We start from the raw sequence: 24457 nt of genomic DNA on the forward strand, positions 1-24457 counted from the left end.
ACCTTGTGTTCATCGATGGGATAATGGACATTCGAAATACTTAAAAATTTTGCAGGAGAATTTAAAAAGCACTGTATCAGAATTGAATTTACCTAGCGATTATTGGTTTCAGTCTGACAATGATCCGAAGCATACCGCTAAAATAGTCACAAAATGGGTATTATACATATAACGTTCCACACGTGGTGCCACATCCCCACCGCGAAGTCTCGATTTAAACCCTATTGAACATTTATGAGATGAAGTAGAAAAATGGTTAAGAAATACGGTCATTACTTCGAAAGAAGTGTTAAAACGAAATATTATTGAAATATGGCAATCGATGGATGCAAATGTTACTTCTAAGTTGGTCCACTCAATGGAAAACAGACTTAGGGCTGTTATAAAAACAAAAGGTGGATCAATTTCCTATTAAAACCTTTAATCGTTCAATTTAAATAACTGTTAATTGTTTCGTTCGAATACTTTTGTGAGCCATTTATGGTACGTGTTTACAATCAATGTACTGTAAAAACGCTATATATTGTTGAATTATTTTCTAATTTTGCTTACGCAGTTTTAAGACCCATCCCTTGGTATATGTGTCATATTATATCAAATGCTTCAGTTTAACACATATATTTTATTAATTGAATGTTAGAAACGTAAGCGTTCGAGTACTTTCGTGTGTGAGTGTACGTACCCTGCAAATAAAAAGAATCTCTGCTAGCGAAACGTTGTCGAGGATTGCTGTACAAGTGACGCGACGTATGCGCGCCGATTCCTCGAAGATTGCTTGCTACCTGTACGATCGATAAACGACATCCGACCGGGGTTCAGAAGTACACCACCGCCGAGAAGAAAAGCAGAAGATTGCGTTCTTTCGTGGCAGAAACTGCTCTGAACGAGAGATTAGACGCGGGTGTCTGAGAGATGGTTGTGCACGACGCGAGAGGCATGCTGCTACCTGAACGCGAAAATATTAGGTCGCTGCGAACATGATTGCGACTTTGAAACCGCACTTTGTTTCGAAATTTGAAATTACATTTCACGAGCATAAAGGAGTCCGAAATTATGAAATATAAGTTAATTGTAGAAACAGTTGGTACACTAATTATAGTTGTAATATTTACCAATTAAAATTATATATACAGGGTATCCCAAAAATGTCTCGCAATCCGAAGGTGGCGGGTTCCTCAGGTCATTCGAAGCAACTTTTTCCTTTACAAAAATGTTCTCAGAGGCACCGTTAACGAGCTATTAACGAAAAACAGTGACCAATGAGAGGCGAGCTCGGCTGGCGCGAGGCGATCGGGCCAATGAGCGGAACCTGGCTTCGTGCGCTGGTTGGCTGGGCCGCCTCGCGTCAACCGTACTCGATTCTTATTGGTCACTGTTTTTCGTTAATAACTCGTTAACGGTGCCTCGGAGAACATTTTTGTAAAGGAAGAAGCTGCTTCAAATGATCCGAGGAACCCTCCATTTCCGGATTGCGAGACATTTTTGGGACACAGTATAATATTTTTGTATGTATATTTTTTAAATTTACTTTCCTGTATATATATTTTCTTTTATGTTAACGTAAAATAAGGGTGTTGCAATGGTAAATACGGTGACTGCAACATTATCTCGGATATTGGCTTAAATTATGACCATTTAAAATTGATTAAAAAAACGTAAAAGAAACTAAAAACGACTAAAAACTATTCAAAAGAATTTTATAATTTGGTTTCGTCTCACTTAACAATTTATAGCATTATATAACAACATAACGTATCGAAAGCCGCATCGACACATCTTGGCGGCCGATTCTTTTTGCATTGTTAACAGAAACCTTTCGGTTCCCGATGTCGCGAAAGAGAACATCGGAGGCCTAAAAATCTCTTTCGTAAAAATTCTACATACCGGAGATATCACAATACACTATACCGAAACAGTTTCGAACAGACGAACAATAAAAAACGCCGACTCCTTTTTGTTGTCACGATAATTCACGGATGATACACGTGTACCCATGTACAAAGAATTACACGGATTCTATTAACCTTCTAGGCACAACGCGCCACTATAGTGGCTTTCGCGGATGTCATCTCTCTGGACGACGCGCCACTATAGTGGCTTGCTTTAGTAGCTCACTCGCTCATTGTTTGAATCAAATAATCGTCTTCATATGCATTGTTTCACACTTCTTTTCTCTTCACATCGATTTACAACAGTCTACAGGGTGTCCCAAAAATGTCTCGCAATCCGGAAATGGCGGGTTCCTCGGATCATTTGAAGCAACTTCTTCCTTTACAAAAATGTTCTCCGAGGCACCGTTAACGAGTTATTAACGAAAAACAGTGACCAATAAGAATCGAGTACGGCTGACGCGAGACGGCCCAGCCAACCAGCGCACGAAGCCCAGTTCCGCTCATTGGCTCGATCGCCTCGCGCCAGCTGAGCTCGCCTCTCATTGGTCACCGTTTTTCGTTAATAACTCGTTAACGGTGCCTCGGAGAAAATTTTTGTAAAGGAAAAAGTTGCTTCAAATGGCCTGAGGAACCCGCCACTTTCGGATTGCGAGACATTTTGGGACACCCTGTATATACAGACACAGAATAGACTGTATCAGACTCTGTACAGTACATGTCAGACTCTGCCGTCCAGAGAAATAGCCTCGCGCAGAATTCAGCCGTACCTGAAAGGTTAATAGACACGCGTACACATGTACACACCTGTAATTTATCACCGTAAGATACAAGTTTGGTGTTCCACATAAATCGGTTTTTAACCCTAGGGATTAAGTTCGGTAGCAACACGCGCCGCGTCTGTACGAGTCGTCCGTTCCCGTATCTCCTTGTTACATGGTAAACAGGAGGAAGTCTGCGTGTATATACATATTTCGCTTATAAAGCTTCCCAGCACGGATATAAATCTCTGTTATAACTTCATACGATGTCAGAGCACCGCTAGTACAACCCGAATTTTCCTTGTGCTACGTGGCCGCTTCGAACGTTCCACATAAATCGTTGAAAAAGCGAAGGCCGTGGAGAGCCAGAGGAGACGAGACGGTCTCTGCGAAAATTCTCCCGTGAAGTCTCCCAAACAATCTTTGCATTTTAATGGAAACGGAATATGTTAACGCCCTCGCCGGGTCGAACGGGTCGAGATTTCGATTTTTACCGATGCTCCCGAGGTTATCTCGAGGCGGCTCGATGAATCTAATTACGTAAGAACTTTTATTTCGCGCCGCCGTACGTCCCGGGGCTAACGATTATCGATTTGAAATTCAAGGTAAGCCGTTTACCCTGGTCAAAGAACTATGTCCAACGCTTTGCGAACCACCGCGGCAATCGTGTAGCGTTTTAATCGATGGCGGCCAGTTTCCTTATTACCTGAGCATTTTTTATCTTCTAACGCTCGCTCGATACCGTCCAACAAATTTCGGATTATTTTCTGGGATCCAAAAACCGGTGGATAACTGTTGTAGTCGTTGCTACTTTTTGCGAAACGTCTGTCTGCGACACTTTTAGTATCCGAGTAGTTTTCTTTTAAAATTTGTCACATTTTTCATTTCAGAAATTTTTTGCAAGTTAATGATAGAAGATGTTATTGTAAATATATTGAAGGACGCGCTTATTGAATAATAACAAGCTTAAATAATAATGTACTTAAAATAATAAATAATAAATACTTAAGCATTTATTATATTGTACATTTAATAAAAGATATTATATATACGTCTTATTTAAACATCCAATAATATATAAATATCATACAATTATCCATGTAATATATGTATATATATATATATATTTTTATTACAAATTATTTATGTATCGATCTTTATAAAATTATTTTATAGACTCTCCCCATGGAGCATCTCTGAAACAGCCATTTTTCTATAACAGCATCCGAGTTCTTTTTCAATTTCGTTTTTCTGTGATGTGTTTCATGTTTAGCCTGTCGCAAACAACAGAAAAAAAGACAGAAATATTTACAGATACGTATCAGCTATTTCGTATTTGTTGATTAGTATTAATTGATTATGAAGTGTACATTGGGTCTGATTTACTACACTTCTTCACTGCAGATTTCGATGCAAAATAATTACAACTTGCATCACCTGCATAAATCAGGTGTTAAATCGTAGTGCACTACCATTTTAAATAGATAGAAAACTTAAGGCGACCTCATAAAAAAATCAATCTACGTCCATCGTTTTACTTTCTATCTTTCTATCGTCTGATTTTCTACCTTTCCATATGGCACGTTGCATTAAGTTCGCTTTGCAAAATATTCGGTTGGCAACTAAGTAATTGCCGATTTCAGTTATAGATGTCTCTCACTCCCATTTTTATGATATCCGTAAATGTTATATTATAAAATTATTATTATTATTATTATTATGTTATTTTTTATTATCCGTGAATGTTAGCAACTGGACAAATTGAACGCAGCGGTCAAGGAAAAGCGACCAGAATTGGTCAATCGTAAAGGTGTCATTTTCCAGCAGGACAATGCTAGGCCGCACACGTCTTTGTCCATTCGGCAAAAATTGATGGATATTGGTTGGGAATTGATGTTACACCCACCATACAGCCCTGATCTCGCGCCATCGGATTACCACTTATTTCGATCCCTGGACAACTCCCTTCGTGGTAAAACTTTTAACGACGATGACGCTGTCAAATCTCACTTAACTCAGTTTTTGGCCGAAAAGGATCAGACTTTCTACGAGCGTGGAATTTTCAAGTTGTCAGAGAGATGGCAAAAGGTCATCGAACAAGATGGAAAATACATTACAGATTAAACTTCGTTCCAAGTAAAAAAAATTTTTGATTTCATTGAACAAATCGGAAATTACTTAGTTGCCAACCCAATAGAAATACAGCTACGTAATCCCAAGGCACTGTCAAAAATAACATAAAAATCTTGAAATTCTAATAACTTTTCGATTCTACTAACTTTTTAGATTCTACGAACTGAACATTCTCTCCTCTCTATTTTTCCCCAGAACTTCCGAAAAATCGAGCAGCACATTCGGCATCTCGTCGAGCTCGTTCAATTTTTCAATTAATCACAATTTCGCCGTTGCATCTACTGAGCGCAAATATACAGAGTGTCCCAAAAATGTCTCGCAATCCGGAAATGGCGGATTTCTCAGATCATTTGAAGCAACTTCTTCCTTTGCGAAATTTTTCTCCGAGGCTTCGTTTACGAGTTATTAACGAAAAACACTGACCAATAAGAGGCGAGCTCGGCTGACGCGCGGCGGCCCAGCCAACGAGTGCACGGAGCCCAGTTCCGCTCATTGGCTCGGCCGTCTCGCGCCAAATGATCTCGTCTCTGATTGGTCACTGTTTTTCGTTAATAACTCGTAAAAGAAGCCGCGGATTGCATTTTCGCTAAGGAAAAAGTTGCTTCAAATTACCTCAGGAATCCCCTACTTTCGGATTGCGAGACATTTTTGGGACACCCTGTATGTATATATGTAGATCGTCGAGGTTCGATTCGCCTCTGAAAAATGTTCGGAAACAAAGTCTCCAGAGAAATTGAGTGATCGTGTCGCGCCGTTGCGCCCGTACAATCTGCGGGCGCGTTTGGTTTCTGAATTCGCGGCAGAATACGCGATTACGCCGGTACACGCGAGACTTCGATGGGATCGTAGAGCTCTCGCGAGATTTCGCGTTCGAAAGGCGGTAACGATGCAGGAACAAACGAATGAGCCAGCGAGCGAACGAGCGAACGAGCGTGCGAGCGAACGAACAAGCAACCCTGTAATCTTTCTTTTCGCGTCTCCCGCGCAACGAATCGTAAACGAGAGGAGCGCCAGACGGCATTGTCCTTTTCTCGTAGTGCATTACGTAAATGAGGGTGCACCGTGACCAAATGCATTGAATTCGCGCGAGTCACGACGACTCCGCATGTCCTTCCGGTTCTAATCATCGCGCGGAAAGACAAAACAGCCGCCGAAAGTACGAGCGACGTAGACCGACGGGACCAGCTTGTTTCCAGCTTGTTGCATTTCATCTCATTGTTCTACCTGTTCCAGCTTGTGGATGCGATCGCGACAGGGCACGTCGGAAACATTGCACTCCAGGCATTTTAATTGATCCCCGACTCTCGATGATATACCCTGTCCATCGTAAAAGTAACCACGTTTCGTGCATGGGTCGCCTCCGTCATGGATAAAAGATGGAAATACAATGTCTGAACCTCCGCTTAACTTCCGGGGTAGTTGTTAATTACGCGTTATTAATTATGCTTGCCACGATTTATTGTGTAGCTGCGTCGATTGGCGCGTCCTCCGAAATACCATAAAATCAAGATACAGCGATTCTAAAAAATCTCTCGGTTTGTAAAGCCGATTACGCTAAGCGTAAACGGAACTGATTGGCGCCGCTGTTCGTCTAATTAATTATTGGACAAATAGAAAATGAGAGGTTTCCGAGGTCGTTTGAAGTAACTTTTTCCTCAACGAAGATGCAATCCGCGGCTTCGTTTACGAGTTATTAACGAAAAACACTAACCAATGAATTTGACGAAGACCGGAAAATTTACTATGAAAATCTGAAGTTTATATAATCTGTAAAATCTATAACTGAAATAAATCGATACCATAAAATAAGCAAGCGAAATTTGCAAGGAATTAATAACAAACGTTGCTCTTTTTTCTCAACGAAGAAGTGATTCATTACAGAAACTTCTGGTTACGGAAGAGAATGACGAACGTACATAAAAACGTTTCAACTTCCAGCTCTGTTTATTTTCAAAACATCTCCCACCAATATGACCTACTTTATTACTAGAATGTGTATTTTGTGCATCTATATGTAGAAAAAGAAATAAATAGGCGAAACGCAGAACAGGGAAAACGTTATAGAAATTCGAGAACGTTATTATTCTATCTTCATATATATATTATTATGCAAATTCTTCAGAGAAATATATTTTTATTTTATATATTTATATTTATTTATAATATATATTATATATATTATATAATTGCAATTATTATATATATATATTATAATTGCAATATTATTATTATATATATTATAAATACTTTTATATATTATATTTATTTTTATATATTTTTAAAATATATTTTTGTTAAATAAAATACTCAGTAGCGAAATGTATGAGTACTCTAACATGGACGGATATGTCAAATACATTGCAGGGTACAAAGTTAGGGTACAAATACTATATTGCAATTATAATGGACTAGATGACTTGAATTTTTGTTAAATGTTGGAGGGGCAAGTTTACTGTACAATGGCTAAGATACATTTTGTTAATTTTGTTATTACTTGGAATAAAAAATAAAAAGCTTTCGTTTTTATTCAATCCCTATTACTTGTGTTAAAATACGTTACGTCTCTATATACAGTCGATTTAAGTGTTTCTAATATTTTACAGTACATATAATACAACGTTAAAAACAAATTAGTAGACTTTGTCATGTATCGTTCTTTTTTTTAAGAACGGTTCCTTGCATTATTGTGCAAAAACAAATGTATTATTGTTCAAAATCAAATGAATTATTGCTTAAAATCAAATGAATTATTGTTCAAAATCAAATTAATTATTGTGCAAAATCAAGTACTTCGATGCTCGATATAAATCACTAGAACTTCCGACAATATTAGCACATCTGATTCTTTCGATTACAGATCCGCGGTTCATTTAGGATAATTCTAACGTTAATTCGCGTCGTGTCGGTGACTCGCAGAAGCATATTGGACCAAATGTTTGGCTCATTTAGCGGCGCGATTATGCGCGTGCAGACCCGCCGATTTCTCTGTTATGCAAACGCGGGCCTCCCGGCACCTCTGCGGTCCACCCTCGCCGTTTAAAGAAGAAGTTTACCCTTTAGACGGCCGTCCTAGATTTCAAAATTTACGAAAGGCATTCCACGCTAGTGCGCCCTAGTTCGCAGACGACTTTAGATTTCGTCCACAAGACGACGCGACGCGCCGGTAAAACACGGGAACTCGAACGGAAAACCTATTCGCGATCGTTATCCGAGCGAGTTGATTTGCCTCGAGTGACATTCTCCCGTTTCAAACGTGTCTCACCACGTGCCTCAAAGTTCCAAACGTGGCGTGTCCCTCTTCGAGCAATCCGGCTGACATTGCTCTCAATTACTCAAAAAAGAAAAAGAAAGAAAATGTGCTTTTCTACATCTTACAGCCCCCAAGATATGAACCGTTCATTTTTGACACACGTTTCATCTTCTTGCGAAAAGTCAGTTGAAACTTCGAGCACCGGATCAGTCGAATGGAACGGACACAGTTTTTATATCGAACTTGAAAATTCATTTTTGTTATAGTTATATTATATTATATGGTTTATGTTGTGTGTGTGTGTGGTCAATTCAAAGTCACAGTGTCAGAGGTCGTTGAATTCGTCTTCATGTACACCGTAGTGCAGCATTATAAGAAAAACAAATGGGACAATGTGCAACAAAATTGTGACGACCGTTAATACTTGAAAAATTAATGGCCTTAAGAGAAAGAAAAACATGAACAATAATTATTCGCAGCACTGAACTCAGCAAAATTGTGACAGAGTTTTTGACACCTATCAGCAAAAATAACGAAGATATTCCAAGGTCCAGGATAAAATCCAGGATAAACTATTATAATAATACTAAAGTACAACTTAGTATAAAATACTAAAACTATTATAAATACTAATACTATTATTGTTATATTTATTTACACGTTTGCAGACAAATTAATAATTTTATAGGATCGCCGGCAACCCCAAAGGACCGTTCTAGGCTTAAAACAAATGCGAACATTAGGATCTTTGCGTTGCATTAACCAATCGCTTTGAAAAATATGTAAGTTACTATAATAATGCTGTAAATGTGTGTGTGTGGGGGGGGGGTGGGTTGATTTTCTTCATATTTTGCTTAAGTATAATACTTTTATAAAATACTTTTAGGTCTATCGGAAAGTTCTGTCCGATAGTGTCACTTCAAGTTTCAATTCATATGCACATGTTGATTTGAGACATATACGACTATCTCTCTTTATCATTGCATTTACACGCATGTACTCTCCTAAATAAACTGAAACAAAGATGTCTCGTGTCATTATTAAGCGAGACGCGATCGTGAAAACATGGCTACCGATGATAATGCCAGACCACATGCTGCTTTGGCGACTCGTCGGAAAATCGCAGAGCTAGGCTGGGAAATTCTGTCGCATCCACCATACTTCCCAGACCTAGCACCCTCCGAGTATCACTTGTTTCTCTCTTTGCAAAACTTTTTACAGGAACAAAAATTCAAAACTGAAGCTAATGTCAACCAAGCACTAGTCGAGTTCTTCGGCTCTAAAAACAAATCATTTTCTAAAAATGGCATTTACAAGTTACCATCGCGCTGGCAAGAAGTCATAAGTAACGATGGAAAGTATATTCTACAAGAAATATTATTAAATGTATGAAAATTGTGTTATATTTCAATTCAAAAACGGACAGAACTTTCCGGTAGACCTAATATAAAAAGCGAGTCGCAAGGCTCGAATAATCGTGCCTCCTCTTCCCAAATTGTCCGTTTCTCCGCGCAATCTGAGCGCGAATTAAGGAGAAATTACTGCATTATTATTTAACTGTACTATTTCTCACATAATTCTTTTTGTATCTCTTCTCGACACTTCATGATTATCGTTGATCTAGATTCGGCATAACTTTCGTTGCCTTCTCTGCTTGACGCTGGATATTTCTTAAACTTTTTTCGACACTAGATTCACGAAACCCGTCAAAATGGCGGGTCACTAATTTTTTAATTTACGATTATTCGTATCGTCAAGATACATTTATGAGTTATTTATTCAATTTATACGTTACTTACGGCAAATGTTACAATAACACTTGTTACAAAATCAGAATGAATGTCTTGTTGCTGTGCCCTGTGCAAATAGTAACAAAATGATTATTGTAATGCAAACAAGTAAGTTGTTATTGATAGGTAGACCTAATACTTTCATAAAGAATATCAAAACATATGTTATGTATATCGTTTTTAACCGGCTAGTTGTTTTTGACGAGTATACTCGTCACAGAAATGGCAACATTTCGTGTTATAACGGGTGTACTCAAGCAGCCATCCGGTTAAGAAATGTGGCACTGGACTCCGCCAACGATCCCCCAGGACCCAACGTATTCAGTTTCAGTTTCTACAGAACAATTCTCCGCAAAACCAAACGATCTTTTTGCGTCGTTGAAGTCACGGTCGGACGAGCTATAATATACGCCTCTGCGTGGAATTCTGATCGGACCATCGACTTCTAACTGTTCAGGGGAACCGAGGAGAGCAGCTCCCGCAAGTCCCGTAAACTCGCGAGCCGCGGTAGCATCTCGCGCAGAAACTCATCGTTTCCGCGAGGAACGTGACCAGCGTAACCTAATTTACCTTGTTGCGGCAACCACCGTGTGTCTTAATCGTTCACTTATAGGCAGATGCACGCGTGTCACGCTGCAACAGCTGCCCGCCTGCTGTTCCTACCTGCCGACTATGCATCTCCCTAACGATGCTTCTTCTTTTCAGCAAAGAAACGCATTTCCTTGGTGATCGACTTGTGATACTTCACCCTCGGAATACGGTCAAGTCGTACTGACTCGATTATGCGACGATTTATAATATTTATTAATGGATTTATTTGTAAAAATCGCGCTAATTTGAACATTACATGCCAAAATTATGAGGAAGCTTATTATGCAGGCTGTTCGAAAAATGTCTCGCAATCTGGAAATAAAGGATTCCTGAAGTCATTTGAAGTAACTTCTTTCTCAGCGAAAATACAATCCGCGGCTTCGTTCACGAGTTATTAACGAAAAACAGTGACCAATGAGAGATCGCGTACGGCTGACGCCCCGCCCTAGCAACTACTGCCGTTGCGTCGGATGACCAACGCGACGAGAAGAGCGCCGGCCGAGGTCGCCTCTTATTGGTCAATGTGTTTCGTTAATAACTCATTAACGATGCCTCGGTATTATGCCCCTTAATTTTTGTAAAGGAAAAAGTTACTTCAAATGACCTCAGGAACCACCCAGTTCTGGATTGCGAGACATTTTTTAAACACCCTGGTCGGGAATTTGAAACAAGACACCTGAATAACTCGCTTGTTTTTGACAACAGAAAAAGATGTGTCAGACAAAAGTTGTTTGATTTCGAGTGCTACATTATATGATGTCAATGATTTTTTTATAGGTGAGGACGTAGAGAAGATACGAAGATCAAACTTGTTTTTCTAAATGGGATGACCCAATTTTTTATTCACATTTCGCTAGAGCCTTTCGAAATGAATACAATGACCTATAAATGAATGTTTGTATACATCTTATATTAAATTAAAAGTACATATCGTTTTATTTAGTTCATACGACAAATAGAAAGAAATAATAAACATGAAGAAGATTCGAAGAAAATAAAGAATACAAAAATAGAATATAAAAGTTAAAAACTAAAATATAAAAGCAAATGAAATCAATAGTTTCGTCGACGCAATATTTTGCATCATATATTAAAAGGTTTGCTATACACAAAAACATGCACTTTTCTCGGTAAGTGTACAGTGTATATTGTATACGTTACATACGGTGTGTATCCTATCGTTTAGTTCGTCGAAGAATACGAGAGAATATCGAGACACACTCGCGACAACAACTGAACCCGCGAGACTTTCTCCGATGCAGATTCATTTCCCGTGCCGAGCGGCTTCCTGCGCCGAGGAAACAATAAATGCTTTCCTGCGACGAGGAGAGATTTCATTGAAGAATGGAAAAAGAGACGCCACGTTTAACCGGACTTTCTTCCTCCGCGTTTAATTACGATCCTGTCGACGCTGCGTTAATCAAGAGTTTCACGGTAAAATGCGCCGATTGTTATCGTCTTTTGACCGGCTTTCAGGTATCGCGAATTCATCTCGGACCAACTGGCTTGCGATCTTCCTCTTTCGTTCTTTTTTCTTTTTTTCTTTTGCTATCGAGAATACACCGGTAAAGGATAAATTGTAAACCCGGTGGTTCCAAATAAAAGCGGCGTGCCTGGAACGGGTAACCTACGCGCGTTCATGACCGACACAGAATGCCCACTGGTCGACGAACAGGGAGGAAGCTCTCATTACAAGTGTAGTGCAATAAATAGCATCCCACGCGTAAATGAATTCCCGAATATCGGTCGACAACTGGAATTAATAATCAAATTGGAATCGTTTCAAGTATTACCGAGAACTATTTATTGGGTTGGCAACTAAGTAATTGCCGATTCGTTCAATGAAATAAAAATTTTTTTTTTACTTGGAACGAAGTTTAATCTGTAATATATTTTCCATTTTGTTCGATGACCTTCTGCCGTCTCTCTGACAACTTGAAAATTCCACGCTCGTAGAAAGTCTGATCATTTTCGGCCAAAAACTGAGTTAAGCGAGATTTTACAGCGTCATCGTCATTAAAACGGGAGTTGTCCAGGGATCGAAATAAGTGGTGATCCGATGGCGCGAGATCAGGGCTATATGGCGGGTGTAACATCAATTCTCAACCAATATCCATGAATTTTTGCCGAGTGGACAAAGACGTGTGCGGCCTAGCATTGTCCTGCTGGAAAATCACACCTTTACGATTGACCAATTCTGGTCGCTTTTCCTTGACCGCTGCATTCAATTTGTCCAGTTGCTAAGATTCGCGGATAATAAAAAATAACATAATAATAATAATAATTTTATAATATAACATTTACGGATATCATAAAAATGGGAGCGAGAGACATCTATAACTGAAATCGGCAATTACTTAGTTGCCAACCGAAAAGAACAGCTTTCGATTAGCAACGGTAATTACTACATACAGACGTCACGATGAAATTAATATCGTTATTAAAAGTTTCAGCATTACGATATAACAAATTTACCAAACATCAGATGGAACATAATTTCGCAAAACACTTGGCTGACTTTAGACTCATCATGCACTCACTATTTGCTCAGAATTGAAAATCAATTTGTACGCTTATCTGTTATGGCTTTTTATTTCTATTAGGTTTCGAAAAATGTAACATCGTTGGCAAAGTAATTAATTTTGTTTCGATCGAATAAAATACTGTGATTTTATGAAATTTTGAAGTTACTGGCGAGGCAGTCAAAGTGTTGAATAATAATCCATCATAAGGTAAAGTGAGAGATAAAACGCTAATAATCCATTGAAATGCAGTAGCGAGTATTCTGAGAAGCTTTAATCAAATTGTAAAACATAGTAATCTCAGCAATCTCAACGTTCTCATCGGTCCGTGCGTGTAAATTTTGAGTTAAATATCAAATTGATAGATCAGAGCATGCAAACGTGCATCGAGATTAGAAAACATTATTTTAAATGTTGCAAGTATATTATAAATATTGCAAGTACATTTTAAATATTGTAAGTCCATTTTAAATATTACACTGTTCCCTCAATTTAGGGAGTTTGGACTTTCTTTTCTTACGTCCTGGTGAAAAACAGCGATGAAAGTATCAAAATCAAACTTCGTGTGAACGCACAACGTAGTTATTTAGAAGCTTATAGATAGACTTGCTTCCGGCAAGTAATGTGTTCAGCAGATTTGTTTCTAAATCTTACTTTCTTCTGCTTTTCTACCTACGGTCATTAATATTAAAGATTCTGCTTTATTAAACATCCACGGATAATAAAAAATAACATAATAATAATAATAATAATAATAATAATAATAATAATTTTATAATATAACATTTACGGATATCATAAAAATGGGAGTGAGAGACATCTATAACTGTGAAATCGGCAATTACTTAGTTGCCAACCCAATAAATGAACAATTTTTTCCGAGTTATAACGTACACAGGCTACGAAACCCTCGTTTGCTCGGTTAAAAAACAAAAAAATGGGAAAATTTCTTCGCGAATAAAGATCATTATTAAAATTGAAGAAACGGAACATGCCTCATTGTTGCAGAATTGAGCGTACAGGAGGGTGAATTGATTAAATATTACGATGTCGAATACTCGTTTGACGATGAAAATGCTTTTAATTGTTTCACCTGTCTTCGCATCTCTTTCTTCCATTCTCGTAATTGTGTTACGTTTGATCGTCGCTCGACATTTTATATTAGCGAAAGCGTAGAGTGTGGCTGGGAAAAGAACGCGAATGGAGATTTCGACGGGAAAATTAAATGCTTCGGGCTAATTAGGGAAGTAACAGACAGTTGCCGTTGTACAGTGTATTAAATTGTGTTAAATCGTAATTGTACGTAGTATTGCAATAAACTAAAACAACTTTTAAAGTTGTTTTCACTGGACCACGTAGAAACAAAATTAAAATCTTTCTAACCCCTCGCGATAGAAGCATTTGTGCATGCAAAGAGAACGAAACGGTTACGAACTTAATAAAGTATACACGATTTAAAATTATGCCTTGTTCATTTAGAGCGCCCATGGCATACGCGGGCATAACCGTTAAGGGGTTAATAAGGAATAGAAACAGACTGGAAAAAGAATAAGGCGCGATCAAATGACACAGAGAGGAGGTTGGTGGGGAAGAGAGAGAGAGAGAGAGAGAGAGAGAGAGAGAGAGAGAGAACGTAAGAAACAAAACAATGATCTAGGCGTGTTGCGGGCCTGCACGCGATTAAATTGCACCGGCAGGAAGCATTCGTCGATGCACTCCTGCATCCTCAATCGATATTTAAGTGCCTCAAGGCTGTTTCACGTAGATGACTACAGCCATGATCTCCATCCTTGACACGTTTGCGTCCACGAACGGGAAGTCGCGCGCTTAAAAAGCGGCGGAGGGATTGAGGGTAGCTTCCCCTCGCAGTTTCGCGCGAAATTGTAAAATGGCCTGGAAAGAGATTGAAACAACCCGTACAGCGGAGTGTAACAGTCAACGAAGGATCGTGGAACATAACTGATCCGACTTAACACAGGTAGCTGCGGATCGGCGACGATCGTCAACCGATCGAACCGCTTGAAACACGGTCAAACGACCTAAAGAGCTGCACGTCACGCTGCATACATACCTAAAGACGCTATTTTAACTCTTCGACCGCTACGGACAGCCTTAAAGATTTCGTGAAGATGAGGTATTTCATTTCGTCGAATTAAAATGTAACAAGGATTCGCGTTAAAATTAATTTTCAGAACCCAGCGAAAGTAATTCCATCATCGTATACGTGACACGGCAGACAAGGTTTAACGATTTGCACTCGAGTGGCGAGTCAGAGGTGATATCAAAAATTGTTATAGCACGTTTCAGAATAACTTTAACATCATCGAATTTGTTTATATTGAAAAAACATTACGAAATGCAAATGTTGCTAAAGTCACAAAATTCAATGTCGTATGCATAAAATGCGGCAAGTTATATGAAATGGAAATAGTATAGGACGAAGAAACTATTTCAGATTTCGAGTTAAAGTTGCTTTTCAAGTGCAACGGGTTAAACCACGTACAAGGGTTGTTTTGGGTGCGTCGTATTAGCACCCGACATCGTCACTCCGCAATTTAAACTATCTCTCGGGTCGTAAAGCCGATTACGCTGCGCGACGGAGTAGATCGATATCGTTGTCCGTTTCATTAAAAAAGGGACAACTGTTTGGTTGATTTAGAATGTGCCGCTCAACAAGCGTGAATAAGATTCTGACTGAACAAGTGTGAACTGAGCAACTGGCAACCGACGAATGACTAAAGATTAAATGACGATGAACCGACAAGTGACCAAAAGAAGACCAAAAGAAGAATCGGTTTCGAGTTTTTATACTGTTTCGTGGACAGAAGACTAGAAATTGATTGGCCAGTGACGCGATGGAAGGGGATGTAAAGTGACGTAGCACACAGTGCCGCAGATAGCAAGAAACTGTAGCAGGTAACTCGAAAATCATAAACTTAGAAATTGCAAGGAAGAAGGCTCTACGAAATTGAAAACCTAACGAACATGACCTTTTGTCGTTTGCACGTCGTTCGTTGAAGGACTGTTAATTTGTCTCGTTGAGCCGAAGATTCCCCGTCAATAAATGTTTTTTAGGGATAAAAGGAAAAGGTAATTCGTCCCGGAGAAAGTTAGGCGGATGCAGCCCGAAAATTCCGTTGAAGGATGGAACAAGAGTTAAACAACATATATGAGCCGTTTATTTTGAAAGTGGCATAAGTCACATTGTTTTTAAGTCGAGATATTTAAGGGTTTGCGTTTTAACACGTTTAAAAATATGGATGTTAACTTTCGAGAAGAAGGATACTGATATTTTTCTCAGTATAAATAATTTCGTATGAACATTAAAAAATCACCACTTTTCATTACGGTAAAGTGACTTGAGCCACTTTCAAAATAAATAGTTTAGAAAAACGACTGACATATATTAATTTTGTCCGACGTATTTTACTGAAGTAATGTTTTGAAAGGACAGTGATTTACTAAAATTGTTAAATAAATTACATATATAATAATAATTTATACCATAAACATATTTAATATAAAGGTTTGAATTAAGTATTTTTTATTTTAATATTCATAAAATACAAAAATAATTAGTACATTTTGAAACATAAGTATAAGTAATTTATATGAAAATACATCGGTTCAATTTAATTTTCGTCATCGATAGGAGTGATTAAGTCCTCGGAAATCGTGTTTTGTTTCAAATTTTTCAAATAACTGTGGTATATTGGGGGTATATAATTAAGCAAGTCCATCGTGTCTTTGTATTTTGTTGAAGAAACAGGACGAGATCCAGCGTATAACGGATCCATTTCTATTTGTGAATAACGCCTAGGTCTTCCTCTTTTTGGTGACAAATCCAAAGTTAGAAATTCATCTTTTTCATCTAAAGTTAGTTTATAAAACATTTTATAGCCATCTGCTGGCGGGTCTGGAGGTAGCCGCTGCATCACTATAATATAATTTACAAAACTGCACTATTCTTTCGCACTTATAAAAATAAGTCCAGTGATCACAAGTTTTTTAAAAATACTGAAAATAATTCAAAACGATACTTCACACACACTTATCACACGTTTCTATTTCTTTTACACTAAGCCCCGCAATTAATTTCCCGAGTACAGCGACTTATGCCACTTTCAAAATAAACATGTTTGTTATACCGTTAATTAGCAAAACTTCTCTCGAACAAATCTCAATAGTTCACAACTTATTGATTGCAAATTTTTCTTAAATGAAAAGATACCGTTCGATTGTAATTAGTGTTACCATTAACTCGATTTTTTTGAAAAAGTGACTTATGCCACTTTCAAAATAAACGGCTCAGTTATAAATCGTGTTTCGTGCCACTGTGCGCCGCAAGGGGTGTACGAACATGGCGGTTTCGCGGCGCGCGATGCCGATGCCGCACTTCCGATCCGTCATCGTCATCGAGGATTGTTTCGTGTACGGAAACTGGTTTACGCGATGCCGCGATCAGAAAACGAGACGCTAGGAATCCGAAACTCGTGGCTTCTTCGAGAGGCAACGAGTACCACCTCCCTTTCACTCTGTCCTCTCTTCCCCAGCCCCCTTACCGTTTTAAACGGCGAACGTTGAGGCTCATTCCTTTCTTCCGCGGAGGCCACGCAATCAGTTTTTTTTCCGAGGTTCGCGTGAAACAGGTATTCAGAACGGTTACTGGAAGGTGCACGGCATTGGCAGCACGCCGGCATGACTCCGAATTGCTCGCGCGCACGAGAATAACCGGACTATGCGAACATTAGAATTAGAATGAAGACGTTCCGCGGAGTCCGGCGCGTTCTCTGCCTCCTGGCTTGTTCGGAGTTTCGCTTAAATCGGCCGGCAACCCGGTTTAGAACACCGGATATAATGTGGCAATTGCGATTCGTTGTTTAAAGGGTTGTATCATCCCTTTCAGTGCTCGAAAAATAACGCTCTTTTCGACACAAAATCCGTATAAAGCAATACAAACGGGGTTTGGAGGGTTTATTATACGTATCTTTGGCTACTCGAATGAATGTTATATTTTTCAGAAGAATACAAAATGGCGGCTCAATGAGAAAGACTCGGTAGAAAGAGGACGCTTTTCTTAAGATATTCTAGGAGAAGAAAGGTTGGAGACGCACATCAGCACCTAAGGCAATCAAACAAATTTTTTTGTTATTATCTAATCTACATAATTATATATTATCTTTTTATATCTATTTATTCATAGATATATTTATATTTATATACTATATAAATATATATTTATATTTATATATTATATATTATTTATATATATATATATATTATTATTTATATTTACTATTTATATCTATTTTATATCTATCTATTTATAATTATATATCCAAGATTAAACTAATATATTTATACGTAGAAAATACTGAATCACATTAACATTATAATTTTTTAGTTATCTACATTATACTTTGCGAGGGAAGGCCGCACTGTGGCGCTGATACAAACACGGTTCGAAAAAAATAGGCGCGAACGTGTTTAAGTTTAACGCGAGTGACAAAGTTTGGTTTACCAAGATTGCCATAAAAACGAAGTTTCAAGTTCGTTAAAAACAATCGCGACCATCGTACACGACTAACGTGCCAAGAAAAAGGTATCGTATTGCTAAAAAAAAAGAAGTGAATACGATTATTTAAACGCAGAATACGTGTCCCGGCGTTTCTCACCCTCAGCGAATTGAACTAACGAACACCGACGTACGAAGCAACAACTAAACCCCGTGTCATCGAATTGAGGGACATATTTGCAAACTCGAGGGATTGGAACTCCCGTACCGTGGAGGATGTTATTAGCGAGTTTCTTGCGGAATGTCTTAGACGTGGGTGGTGTATTAAGTAGAAATGCTTGCATATAGTGCGCGGTTCCTGTTCAGACAAACCCTTAAATATATCGACTTAAAAACAAAGTGACTTATGCCACTTTCAAAATAAACGGCTCAACCGATGCGAGCGAAATTATTCTTGTCGTTCGATCTCCCTTAACGCAGGCGCCACCGAAAATTGTCACAGCATGTTATAAAATAATCTTTACGTTGGGATAGTTAAGTTGGCTGCTGCGGGGTGATCGAGTGCAACGACTCTGATTTGTTTTCGGGCATAAGTAATTTCATATCTCTCGAGAATAAGATGTACTCAATTTTTGTATTTTCTTATTTTGTTTATTTTTTAATAGAAAATGTATAATATGTCTCATTCGAGAAGTATCAAATTAATTTTACCAGGAAACAAATCGAAGGCAGAGCAAATTGGTCAATCCACAGGACTACCCCTGCGCCACTATTCTACCAGACGAAACTTTACCTTTTATTTTCTCAGTTAATGCCCCAGAAATTTACACGAGATGAAAGCGATAATAAAGCTGCAAAATAGCTTTATTCGGAATATTTTCTCAGAATTTGAAATCAATCATTAAGGATCGGAAGAATTATTTATTTCTCCAAGGTGGTTTTCGCAAACAACTCTTTGAGTGACCACCATTTAAAATACGTCAAAAATAATATTCTGTCGCGTATCTATTACGCATAAAAAATTCACGATCATCAAATTAGTGGAACATCGTTAATCGTTGAGCAACTCGTAAGTTACAAAGGAGTGACACTAATTTTTTATTAATCTTCAAAATTCATTTTGATTGTAATATAATCGAACGAATTGAATTGTACAAGCACATAACGCAATTCGCATTTAGAACGCAGAGTTGGTATGATAAATTTTCATTTCCTAATTTCAGTTCCATCCATTAAATTGCTTCGGTTTGGTAGACACTTTTGGGGTTGAATTTCGGCACTTCACGTGTTAAACAACTTCGCGCTCCAAAACGTGTTAATTTCTTCAATTCTTTACATCAAGTTTGCAAATCAATTTTGTCACTTCTAAATTAGATTTTCTAATTTAACTCGCGGATTCAATAATCCACAAAAATATTTCGCGACAGTACGACCGCCAAGCGAGGAACTGACAAATGAGCCTCGAGCACGAACAAAACTGTCTATGTGCCCTTTTACCGTGTATGGCTTCGATTCATTTAACATATGTAGCGTGCTAGTAGAAACGTAGGCACAGTAAATATTGCACATTGAACAAGTATAAAAAGGTCTAAGCTGTACCCGTGAAAATACACCGGACACTTAATGTACAGTGCCACCGGCGATGAAAACTGTCGATGTTTACATGGCGCCATAGTTGGTATCGTTGGACGGGTAAGTGTTAATTGCGTTTTTTTGTGCGCAAGCATTCCGCTTTAACCGCTCAGGAATCGGTGTCTTATGAACGTATAAATATTAAAATCATCTTACGTGTCAAAACTCGCTCTGCGCATCGCGTCGCGGTTTATTTGTTTGCCTGGCAAGCTATTGTTCTCCGAGGTGTGTTCTGTTACGTCATTACATACGAAATGTCCATAAAATGATTTTCAAGACGTTCCAATGTCGCATGGGTCACATGTGAGTAACACTAATCTATGGTCAGATGTAAAACACATGGTCGCCGACGACTCCGTGGATATTTTTTGTTGCGACACGATGTTCTGATAAAATATTTTCGTCGTTAGATAAAAACGGCTAGATCGTGTCCGTGATTCGAAAATTGATATGGACGTTACTTAAAGATAATTTATATATCCGAGATTAAACTAATATATTTATACGTAGAAAATACTGAATCACATATTAACATTATAATTTTAACATTTCGTGACATCTAACACATAACTAGTAATTATTAACTACACTTGTAATACTTGTCTAACAATTTAAAAGATATAATCTCGACGTATACTATTACCGATTCAAGCAAAATAAATAATCGATCTTTTTAAATTAGTGAACCGGTCCCCTTACATAGTTCGTTAGGATATTCCCCTAAGCTGTTATTGGTTCTTCCACATAGTGCAACTTAACTTGTACAATTCTTTGGAGAGATTTTATTTTCGGATCTTCGAATGGTATTCAAATCGTTCTTTTTCGCACAACTCCAAAAATTAAATGCCGTACGTTCAGGTTAGAATCATTGCGACAATGTACATTATAATAATTAATATTTCGTTGCGCAGGGAAATAGGAGATTTATGTCCCAGTAGGTACGTGCTTCTCATTCCTAATCCAAACGGTTTTCTTTTCATTGTTCTATGGAGGAACGTTTTATTTGATTTCGTTTTCAGCGCGATGTGTATTTCTGTTACACTGGTACCGTTTGGTCAGTTTCAACCAAGCAGGAGGCTCGCGTATCTGGCGAAAGAACTTCATACTTATTTTGATTGCATTCATAGTCTTTCTGAATTTTGTTCATCTGCAAAACATCTACTGATCCATCTTTACACGGGAAAAACTGTGTTGAAAACCGCGAGTAACAAGTACATCATTTTATTATCAATTTATTGTAAAACTGTATATTTATGCTATAACATTTGAAACAAGAAACTTCGTTGCTTGTTCCACAAATTTCGAACAAGTATTGGGTTGGCAACTAAGTAATTGCCGATTTCAGTTATAGATGTCTCTCACTCCCATTTTTATGATATCCGTAAATGTTATATTATAAAATTATTATTATTATTATTATTATGTTATTTTTTATTATCCGTGAATGTTAGCAACTGAACAAATTGAATGCAGCGGTCAAGGAAAAGCGACCAGAATATTATGGTTATTAATATTGAATATTATGACCCTATTATGGGACGCTTTTCGGGGGGTATAAGATTGCCAAGATTGTACGAGCGTGCATCTAATATGGAACGCCATTTTTGTATCATGTTCCCGTGTTTCGGATTGATTGTCCCTATTTTGAAACGCCTACTTCAAATGTTCTTTCCAAAATAGAGGCATTGAATCAACTGTTCAATAAATCCGGACGATGAAGAAATTGAAGTACACAATATGGAACAGTATGTTATTGTTTAGAAACGCACGTATTCGAATGAACAATATTTTTTACAGCTGATTGTTACGAACGGTATTTGTGCGAGTGAATTTATAAAGAACGATATTCAAAAATATAGGTAGAATTTTTATATATTGGGTTGGCAACTAAGTAATTGCCGATTTCAGTTATAGATGTCTCTCACTCCCATTTTTATGATATCCGTAAATGTTATATTATAAAATTATTATTATTATTATTATGTTATTTTTTATTATCCGCGAATCTTAGCAACTGGACAAATTGAATGCAGCGGTCAAGGAAAAGCGACCAGAATTGGTCAATCGTAAAGGTGTGAATTTCCAGCAGGACAATGCTAGGCCGCACACGTCTTTGTCCATTCGGCAAAAATTGATGGATATTGGATGGGAATTGATGTTACACCCACCATATAGCCCTGATCTCGCGCCATCGGATTACCACTTATTTCGATCCCTGGACAACTCCCTTCGTGGTAAAACTTTTAATGTGATAATGACGCTGTAAAATCTCACTTAACTCAGTTTTTGGCCGAAAAGGATCAGACTTTCTACGAGCGTGGAATTTTCAAGTTGTCAGAGTGATGGCAAAAGGTCATCGAACAAAATGGAAAATACATTACAGATTAAACTTCGTTCCAAGTAAAAAAATTTTTTATTTCATTGAACAAATCGGCAATTACTTAGTTTTGCCAACCCAATAATATTACTCGGTCGTGCTGCACTACCGATAAGCGTGCGAAATCAATTAGTAGTCCCTACGTCAATAACCGGGTATCTCGTTCCTATTTGCGTGTAAATTCTGTACCGTCGGTGTTTCTCATTAAACAGTTACAAAACAGCATTCGACAATTTCGTATTCAGTTACATATACGGCATGAAAATGCCTGTTGAAAATTCTAGAAAGAACGGTTGAAAAATCATTGAGTACTTTAATTACTAACGTAAGTGTCAATCACAAGTATTAAAATCCTACATTTATTATATAACGTAATTATATCCTCTTCGACAATGTTGTAGATAGTTAGTAATTAACTATTATGATTAAACAACTTGACTTTTAATCGTAATTATTTCACGGTTTAATTAAATTTGTAATTAGATCTATCATTCCTTGTAATCCTTCCAATTTATTCAATTTACAGTTTTATTTAATTAAACAACTTAATTTTTTAACAACTATTCCGCTATTTATTTGTTCTTTCACATTTTTTATTTGTCTGGTGCTGCTTCGCTACGAATTTGATCGCCAATTAAATAAGTATGATAATAAATATTTGACTACAAAACTTATTAAAGCCGTAGTCCATTGCAGTATACATATTTTTAGCGTTGTGTCATTACGATCGACTAAAAACAATCAAATTTTTAACAATAAAGTCTTGTCGATCACAAGCATTAATTCATCGTATTGAAAATATTAATTCTTCGATGCGCAACTCTACTCTCAATTTATTTCGCTCCAATCCAAATTAAAATATATACTTGCATACATATATATGAAACACTATTTATAGATTTTTAAGTATGCGATGAAATAAAAAAAAAATTGCGTACGAATGTTGGATAAAACGCAAGTCTGAAATGCCTCAATGTCCGTAATGAGGTCTGGTTTACGTTTCACGCTGGGGTGTCATGGTCTCCAGCCCTATCCCCAATTTATCTGGCTTCGAGGCGACAGGCCCCAAGAGTGTGACAAAAAATGCAGAAACGGCTTTAGGCTGTGGACACACCGGGAGTTTCTCAGAAATACAAGCAAGAATTATTCAGCGATATAAAATAGAATTTTCCTGCTCTCGCATTGTGTACATCTATGTAACTTCCCGTAGCCGTTATTAAATATTATTATTATATAATATCTATAATAATATATTGTTTATATTCGAACGAAATCGTCCTCTCGACGGCTCGCGATACCATTCCCGTCTAACTGATGCGTTAGATTCGCATATTCGAGTGCTCTTGCGTATCGAGAATTCGAGTTCGATACAAAAGTAACGCGGGAACGCTCTATAGAAGATAAGGGATTCTCCGTCAGGTGCCATTTACGCGAGACAGAACCGTTACCGGCAGCAAGCTGGCACCGATTTTCCAAAACCTCTTCAACGATCATCCTCTCGGCCGGTATATACGAACAAGTTCGTCACCGACTGCTTCCGCACCTGTTGTGTGACACAACTCGGCAGACAGTTTTGCGGCAGAGAAGTTCGTGGTTCTCGTTAAAAACCGGGGGAAGGAAAAATCGAATGAAAGGAGAGCCAGGACACTCACCGTTCTGTACGCGCGTCGCTCCCACCGGCGATAATCCACGTGCTGAGAACACACTGGACAACACAACGTGCACACAGAGAGACAGAAACACTCGCGGCAATGAACCAGGGGACGAGGTGAAACGTCAGTATCACAAACGCGCGTCGCGGGATGAACAATACGCGGAACACGTCGCGCGTTCGATGTACATGCACTCCGAAAACAAAAGGCACGGCGCGGCGCGGCGCGGGCGGCGGGAAAAAAGGTGGAAAAACACGAAGCGCAGACGAAAAGAAAAAACGCACGCTCATAACCGTTTCGCGTGGCCGGCTGTGACTCTACTCCGGCTCGCTTCGGCTTCGCCGC

The 24457-nt window shown here is 38.2% G+C and overlaps 1 protein-coding gene across 3 annotated transcripts in view; it reads right to left on the minus strand.

Moving 5' to 3' along the window:
- LOC117218896 (rap guanine nucleotide exchange factor 2) overlaps positions 1-24434 on the minus strand; it is a 470857-nt gene extending 446423 nt beyond the window's left edge. Inside the window, exon 1 of one of the 3 annotated variants that reach the window (XM_033467621.2) lies at positions 24113-24434. The gene's annotated coding sequence lies outside the window, so the exon portion shown is untranslated. The remainder of the gene's footprint in view (positions 1-24112) is intronic. The other 2 variants (XM_076527418.1, XM_076527419.1) reach the window with 2 other exon arrangements.
- Positions 24435-24457: the final 23 nt, after the last annotated feature.

Source organism: Megalopta genalis, unplaced genomic scaffold (assembly GCF_051020955.1).
Source record: "Megalopta genalis isolate 19385.01 unplaced genomic scaffold, iyMegGena1_principal scaffold0020, whole genome shotgun sequence".
Lineage (NCBI taxonomy): Eukaryota > Metazoa > Arthropoda > Insecta > Hymenoptera > Halictidae > Megalopta > Megalopta genalis.